Source organism: Aotus nancymaae, unplaced genomic scaffold, assembly GCF_030222135.1.
Source record: "Aotus nancymaae isolate 86718 unplaced genomic scaffold, 86718_ANA_hifiasm-v0.15.2.pri h1tg000028l, whole genome shotgun sequence".
Taxonomy (NCBI): domain Eukaryota; kingdom Metazoa; phylum Chordata; class Mammalia; order Primates; family Aotidae; genus Aotus; species Aotus nancymaae.
Window position 1 is genome coordinate 4,256,245 of NW_026988441.1, and position 6,627 is coordinate 4,262,871.

The window sequence follows — 6,627 nt, forward strand, 5'->3', positions numbered from 1 at the left end:
ACAATTTAAACAAAATAGTCTTATGAGACTCCAAAGATGTTAGAAATGATTCCATGTCTTAGGAAATGATCCCCAAACAAAATGGAATTCTGACGGGTTGTCTTACTTGATGATTTCGTGCTCTGGTAATAACAACATTGTAATTGACATCTCTGTTTTCCTAAACTGTGCACCAGTCTGTAGGACTGCACTCTTCTCCCTCATGAACAATGCAAAAAAATAAAAACCTGGCCAGGTGCAATGGCTCGTGCCTATAATCCCAGCACATTGGGAGGCCAAGGTGGGTGGATTGCCTGAGGTCAGGAGTTTGAGACCAGCCTGGTCAACATGGTGAAACCTCATGTATACTAAAAATAAGAAAAAATAAAAACTAGCTGGGCATGGTGGTGGGTGACTGTAATCCCAGCTACTTGGGAGAATCACTTGAACCCTGGAGGCGGAGGTCACAGTGGGCTGAGATTGCGCCATTTGCACTCCAGCCTAAACAACAAGAGGGAAACTCCATCTCAAAGTAAATAAATAAATAAACAAATAAAATAAAATCCTTTAACTCTGCCGGATTTATTACTGAGCACACATTTTGAGAGACTTGTCTACTTAAAATACCAAACTTAAGAGACTATCTGCTGGAGAGTTTCGAGAGTTCTGCTTTTCTGACACTGGCACCATCATTTCCTCCTCCTCACCTTCCTCTTCTTCTTTCCTGGACGATGAATGTGATGCTGGAGATGGTGCAGCCGCTTGGCAACCATGAGACAACCGTGAGGATGAAAGCCAGCGATCTGGGGATGTTGCTGATGACAACATGGGGAGCCTGGTTTTCTGATGACCCCGTGGAGGGGCTGCAACAACCCCACACGGCCCGCTGCCATATCTCTTCTCCATTTGATTGTTGTGCTAGTTGGGAAACTGATGAAATGCCTTACCAGGGACTCTCTCCAAAAGTGAACCTCTAGGCCAGGCGCGGTGACTCATGCCTGTAATCCCAGCACTTTGGGAGGCTGAGTTAGGCAGATTGCTTGAGCCCAGGAGTTTGAGGCCAGCATGGGCAACATGGAGAAACCCCATCTCTACTAAAAATACAAAAACTAGCCAGGTGTGGTGGCCTGTACATGTAATCCCAGCTACTTGGGAAGCTGAGGCAGGAGAATTGCTTGAACCCAGGAGGCAGAGGTTGCAGTGAGCCGAGATCACACCATTGCACTCCAGCCTGGGTGACAGAGCAAGACTCCATCCCCGCCACAATAAAAGGAAAAATTAGCCGAACGTGGTGGTGCGTGCCTATTGTCCCAGATACTATGGAGGCTGAGGTGGGAGGATCACCTGAGCCCAGGACACCCAGGTTGCTGTACCTGGGATCACACCACGCCACTGCACTCCAGCCTGGCTCACAGAGGGAGACCCCATTTCAAATAACAACAACAAAAAACAAACAGAAGGGAACTTCTTGGGGGGAGGTCCTATATCAAATAGACTGCTGTATCTTCCACTGTGCTTTCTTAAAAGGTCTGACAAATATTTGCTGAAAAAAAAATGAACAAGCACAGTTTTCTCCTGGTTTGTGAAAAGCATTTTCTACTCTTGGGTATGAGGAAAATAGCTGATCTCTGTACCGTGAGTTCCATTTAAGTGAGGACTTTTGAAATCCCAAATGCTTTAACTTTTGAAATCCAAAAGTCTTTGTTTTCAATCCATTATCCTTGTCATGAATTTCAAAATTACATTTTCATGGTGAAACCCCATCTCTACTAATACAAAAAAATTAACTGGGCATGGTGGCGTGTGCCTGTAATCCCAGCTACTCAGGAGGCTGAGGCAGGAGAATTGCCTGAACCCAGGAGGCGGAGGTTGCGGTGAGCCGAGATCGCGCCATTGCACTCCAGCCTGGGTAACGAACGAAAGTCCGTCTCAAAAAAAAAATTACATTTTCAACTTCAAAGTTTTGCCCTTTCTTCTATGCTTTGGCTGTGTCTGTGTTTTCTGTGTATTCTGTGTTTTTGTACACCTTTTTCTAATGCCCTCCCTTTTCCATTCTACTGAATGACCTGGAAAGGGACTGGGGAGTGGCAGAGAGTGCTAGGAAAAGAGACTCACAGGCTAATACAGCAAAGTATTACCTCTTCAGTTCAGGTGAGATTAATATATTTCTGCATCTGTCTGACATATTAGTTAGTGGGATGGATTTGCCCCATGTCTTTCTGAATGTAGAAAGAATAGCCTCTGGGCAAAATTTATCCTGAGAGATACATTTTGGTACTATAAATTTAACAGTTAAGAAGATCTTAGTCCTCGCAGGGGAGAAACTATATTAACTGTAGCAATGGTATGTTTTTATGTTGGCCTCACCAGGACTAAGTCCATATCAGAAGGCGGGAAGCTGAAACCCACTGGGGCATGTACTAGTTCTCTCTTTTTTTAATTTTTTTATTTTTTTCAGACAGAGTCTCACTCTGTTCCCCAGGCTGGAGCACAGTGGCATGATCTGAGCTCACTGCAACCTCTGCCTCCCAGGTTCAAGTGATCTCCTGCCTCAGCCTTTGGAGTATCTGGGATTACAGGCATGTGCCACCATGTCCAGCTAATTTTTCTATTTTTAGTAGAGATGGGGTTTCACCATGTTTGCCAGGCTGGTCTTGAAATCCTAACTTCAAGTGATCCATCCTCCTCGGCCTCCCAAAGTGCTGGGATTACAGGCATGAGCCACCATGCCCAGCCCTATATCAGTTCTCTATTGTTGCATAACAAATACCACAATGTTAATGACTTAAAATAACGTGCATTCATTCTCTTGAAGTTTCTGTGGGTCAGGAATCTGAGCATGGCTTACTGTTATGTTTCTGGGTCTCTGACAGGGCTGCAATCAAGGTGTCAGCCAGAGTTAAGGTTTCATCTGAAGGCACAACTGGGTAAGGGTCTGCTTCCAAGCTCACTTACATGGTTGTTGGTATAATTGTTCCTTAAGGGCTGTTGGACTGAGTTCCTCACTAGCCATTGGTGGAAGCTGCTCTCAGTTTCCTGCTATGTGAGCCTCCCTAATATGGCAACTTGCTTCATTGAAGGCAATAAGGCAGTGTCAGCTGGCACAATGGAAGTCACGATCTTACGTAGCCTAATCACAGAAGTAACATCTCATCATCTTTGTCATAGTCTGTTAGAAATGAGTTACTGGGCCAGCCCGCATTCAAGAGGAAGGCATTACAAAAGTGTGTGAATGTCAAGAAGGAGTCATTGGGGGCCATTTTAGTCTTTCTGCCATGAAGCATAAGCAACTTTGTTATGAGATTCTTCTTTTTTTTGAGACAAAGTTTTGCTCTGTCACCCAGGCTGGCGTGCAGTGGCATGATCTTAGCTCACTGCAACCTCTGCCTCCCAGGTTCAACCAGTTCTTCTGCCTCAGCCTCCCGAATAGCTGGGATTACAGGCATGTGCCACCAAGACCAGCTACTTTTTTTTTATTTTTAGTAGAGACAGGTTTTCACAATGTTGTTCAGGCTGGTCTCGAACTCCTGACCTCAAATGATCCACTTGGCCTCCCGAAGTGCTAGGATTATAGGCATGAGCCACTGTGCCCAGCCTGTTATAAGATTCTTCTAACAGAATATAATACAAAGAAAAAGGTGCCTTTCACCCTCAATTGGCAAGAATTCTGCAAAGCTTTAGGACTCTTGGTGGATGTATTCTACAAAGCAAAGAAGCAGAAGTGGTACCAGCTGTTCTTTCTGTGCCCTCTGGGACATCTAAGAGAGACTAGTATACACCTAGAATGGGACAGGAGAAGGGAGCTACACCCTTTAATAGGGCCTGGTGTACCCACAGAACAATAGGAGTGCTAGCCTGACCTGTAGAAAGGCCAGAGGTTCACAGCATGAAGCTTCCATGCTTGCGGGCACCAGATGAAGGGGGCCTGTTTGTGAAGACATAGGAGACTCCTTGGGGACACCTAGAAAACTTTCAGAGGAAGCTGACGAGGAGACCATGCAGGGGGCTCTGCAGCTGAGGAAGGACAGTGGAATTTCTATTACTCCATTGCTCCAGTGATAATTCCACCATTGCCCTCCACATTTCCATATCCACATGGTATCCTCTTAAATTATAAATCAATCATGTCAGTCCCTGCTCATTACCATCTATTGGCTTTACTTTCCTGTCAAAATAAACTCCAAAATTTGACAGATTATTAGCAGACTGCTAGAAATACTACCTAACCCTACTTCCCCTCTGTTTCTCTTTCTCTCCTTGGTTAGCTTTTACGACTACGCAGTATGCAGGAAAGTGTATTTATTCTGACCAGAATGTGAGTTCCTTGAGAAATTTAGTCATGTCCAAATATCTTTTGTGTGTCATGTTGGAATCACGTTTGTGTACCACTCCTGGGTGGCCTTTGTGTGACATAACGGAGTCACCTTCCAAAGTCAAACCTGAGTCACTTTTGTGTCTCTAGCACCCAGCACACAAACTGGAACACAACTGGTGCATGACAAAGCTTTGTCAAATAAAAGAAGATTTGGAACCAAGAAATTTGGGGTTTTGGCTAGGTGCAGTGGCTCACGCCTGTAATTGCAGCACTTTGGGAGGTCAAGGTGGGCAGATCACTTGAGGCCAGGAGTTTGAGACCAGCTTAGCCAACAGGGCAAAATCCCTTGTCTACTTAAAATGCAAAAACTAGCAAGGTGTGGTGGCATGCGCCTGTAATTCCAACTACTCGGGAGGTTAAGGTACGAAAATCACTTGAACCCAGGAGGCAGAAGCTGTAATAAGCAGAGATCGTGCCACTGCACTCCAGCCTGGGTGACAGTGAGACTCTGTCTCCAAAAACAAACAAACAAAACCCACAAAATTTGGGTTCTAGCAGTGGCTCTGCAGATATCTTTAAAAAAAATTAAATACTGAACAATAATGGTGGCCCATGTGCTGTGCACTGGAGAGTCACATACTTTATCATTCTCAAATCTCACAACAACACTGTGATGTAGTTATCAATGCATCACTTCACAGATAAGGAAACTGAGGCCCAGAACAGGATAGAAACTGGTCAGGTTCACAGGGCCAAGAAGTTGACATACTGAAGTCATAACATAAGTCCCTGGATTCTGAACCCAGTATCGTTTCCGGTATTCCAGGCTGCCTTAAGAACTGCTGTGTCGGCCGGGCACGGTGGCTCACACCTGTAATCCCAGCACTTCGGGAGGCTGAGGAGGGTGCATCACCTGAGGCCAGACCAGCCTGGCCAACATGGCGAAATGCCGTCTCTACTAAAAATACAAAAATTAGCAGGGTGTGGCAGCATGTGCTTGTAATCCCAGCTACTAGGGAGGCTGAGGCAGGAGAATCGCTTGAACCTGGGAGGCAGAGGCTACAGTGAGCCGAGATTGTGCCACTGCACTCCAGCCTGGGTGACAGAGCAAGACTGTCTCCAAAAAAAATTTAAAAACTGCTGTGTCATCATGATTCAAGCCTCTTCTCCTCTCTGAGTCCTATGCTTCATGTATAAAACATGGGAATAAATCAACCTGTCCTGTCTACCTCACAGGGTTCGAGAGAGACAGTGGGAAAAGCATACAGTTATGCACAGTGTGAGTTACAAATGTCTTCCCTCTGACTTGTGTGGTAGGCACAATTCTAAAGATGTCCCCCATTCCAAGATTCCAGTGCCCTTGTTATTCAATTAAACATTAATCTAAATGCTTCAGTGAAGGGACTTTGCTGTTAAGAGTGAAAGTGACTAATCAGCTGATCTTAAATTGAGGAGATCATCCTGGACTGAGTAAATGTAATGTAGTCACCTGAATCTTTCAGAGCAGAAAAGTCAGAGATATTTAGGAGAAAGAAAGGGAACAGATGAGGCAGAAGCAGAGGTCAGAGAGATGTGAAGCATAAGAAGGATTTGACTCACCATTGTTTGCTTTGAAGATGAAGGAAGGAAGCCACGAGCCTATGAGGGCAGTTCCTAGAAGCTGACAATGACCCCAGCAGACAAGCTAGCAAGGGAATGCAGACAAGCTAGCAAGGGAAAGCATGGAACTGATTCTGAATGTGATTGGAAATGGGTTCATCCAAAGAGACTTGAGGAAGCAATATACTCTTGACTCATCTCTCTTCTCAGTGATGTTTTGATTCAAGAACCAGCCCTCTGCTTTTCCATTCTGATTTCTGCCTCTTAAAAAACTCCTCCTCCTCACATCAAGATGCTACTCAGGCTTCCTGATAACAAATCCTATCTCTCCATCATAACCCACTTGTGCTTTTTTTTTCTTAACTGTCAAAATCCCTCCTCCTCCTTTAATTTACAACCTCAAATCAAAGGTTGGAAAGAGCCCTGGGCTGGTTCCAGCTGGGGCTTTGCCAGTGACTCGCTGGATAGCTCTGGGCAAGTTCTGTCCCCTCTCTGCTTCCCCCTCCTTTTCCTCCTCAGCAAAATGGGAGGGTTATTGCAGAATATGTAAGGGTACTTCAGACTCAAAAACTCTGATCTCTCACATCTGTAATCCCAGCACTTTGGGATGAGGTGGGAGGACCGTTTTGATCTCAGAACTTTGAGACCAGCCTGCGCAACATAACGACAACCTGTCTCTATAAAACAATTTAAAAAATTAGCCTGACATTGTGGGCGCAGCTACTCTGGAGGCT